Below are 2,239 nucleotides of genomic sequence, written 5' to 3'. Positions count from 1 at the left end.
GGCAGGAGTTAGCTTTTACTACGTTCACTCAGATCGTTTGTCAAGACATTCATGGGGCTCCAGAGAGCACCTGGTGGTTCTCAGTAGTGTGATCAGTGTGGGGGCACCATCCCTGTCGCAACAGGAGACAAGACGGAGAATGGGATTGGGAGGCAGCAAGAACTGGGTTCAATTCACTTAATGGTGTACAGTCTTGAATTAGTAACTTAACCTCCTGACACTCGGTTTTCTTGTCCGTCAAGTGAGGCTGATAACAGAGCCTACCTCAGTCATATGGCCAATGAACCCAGTGAACAGAGTGCAATCATCAACACGGCACGCAGTAAATGGGGCCACACCTTTCATCAGCAAGCGCGCTCAGTCACTAAGTTTCCTGAATCATCCACAATAGAAACTCTCCCCAAATCGATCATCTTAGGAAATTGATGAGTCAAAGGCATTAATAATATTACTAATGACAAGTCATAGACAAACACCTTGGAGAGGCTTCAGGCTCTGGGGAACGGAACAGCAGGAGGAGCACAGGCTGAGGGAAGAGGGGGTCCCCAGGGGGATACCGACATCCTGACACCTTGTCTCAAGGTGAGTGGTTCTCACTCCAGTCAAGGGGGGATGAGAGTGGTCCTTCATATTTATTTTAAGAGATTTATTCTATGGGAATGGTATTTACATTCTTTAACAGTGGACTTTCCAACCACATTTTGGAACTCCAAGGCAAATAGCCTAACTTAGAAAGGTCCCGGGTGCCTGGTTTTGAATACTGATCTGCCTCTTCCTAGCTCTCTGCCTTTGGCAAGGAACTGGGCCACCTCAGCGCCCCATCTGTGGAAAGGGGGTCCCTGTCACTCCTGCCACATAGGACCTTGTGCGAGCTGGACAAGTTCACCCCTGCAGAGTGCTTACGACAGCACCTAATGTTCAGTGAGCGGCTATCATTATGATTGCTGTATTGTATTCGTTCAAACAATATTTTCAGAGTGCCTATTTTGGTGCATCAGGCGCTGGGCTCAGTGCTAGGGTGGTCCTCACCCTCTGCCTCCAGGGAGCTTGCGCTCTTCCAGGCCAGTGCCTCTGCTTCTGATCTGGGCTTTGTCCCCACTCGGGCTACTCAATGACACTCGGGGCATTCTCTCCCCTCTGCGTGCTGCATCATCCACTTTTCCCTGTCCATGAGATTACTCCCATCTGCACAAAATCATGCTATCGTGTCCTCCGTATTCATAAAAACTCCCTTGACCCACATTCTCCTCCAGCAACTAACCCATTTTGCCACTTCTCTTTGTAACATGTTTCCTCAAATAATTGTCCTCACTCAAGGTTTCCCCTTCTTTCTGGAACCCTCTCCGTTTAGGTTTTTACCCCTATCCTGTCTGTGGAGCTGCTCTCTTGAGGTCACCAGGGACCCTCATATTGCTAAAACCAACAACCAACCCTTAGCCATCTTCTCTAATCTGCCAGCAGCTTTTGACCTAGTGATCACTTCCTCCTTCCTGGTGCACTTTCTCCCCTCATCCTCCAGACGCCAGGCTGCTCCCAGTTCCCTCCTGCCTCAGTAGAGCACCTCCTCAGTCACTTCGATGGTTCCGTTCAAATCCCCAACCTCTTCTTGTTGGAACAGTTGAGTCCCCTCTCCTCTCTATCCACATTCACTGCCTAGAGATGTCATTCAGCCTCATGGCTTGAGGCATCCTCTGTGCTGACAGCTCCCTAACCTGTAATTCTAAACTGTTCCTCTTCCCTTAACTCCAGTCCCCTATCCAACTGCCTACTCAACGCTTTCATTCAGACGTGTAGTTAATATCTGGTATGGCCTGGATATTTGCGCTCTCAAATATCACATTGAAATGTGATCTCCAATGCTGGAGGGGGCCTGGAGGTGTTTGAATCATGGGAATCGATCCTTCATGAATGGCTTGGTCCTCTCCATGAGTAATGAGTGAGTTTTCACTCTATGAGTTTGGGCACATTGGCTTATGCCCATAATCCCAGCACTTAGGGAGGCCAAGGCAGGTGGATCACCTGAGGTCAGGAGTTCAAAACTCGCCTGGCCCACATGGTGAAACCCCGTCTCTACTAAAAATACAAAAATTAACTGGGTGTGGTGGCAGGCACCTGTAATCCCAGCTACTTGGGAGACTGAGACATGAGAATCTCTTGAATCTGGCAGGCGGAGGTTGCAGTGAGCCGAGATGACGCCACTGCACTCCAGCCTGGGCAACAGAGCAGGACTCCATCTCAA

The sequence above is a fragment of the Mandrillus leucophaeus genome, unplaced genomic scaffold, assembly GCF_000951045.1.
Source record: "Mandrillus leucophaeus isolate KB7577 unplaced genomic scaffold, Mleu.le_1.0 Scaffold21, whole genome shotgun sequence".
NCBI classification, from domain to species: Eukaryota; Metazoa; Chordata; class Mammalia; order Primates; family Cercopithecidae; genus Mandrillus; species Mandrillus leucophaeus.
Note: the sequence above shows the minus strand (reverse complement) of the source record.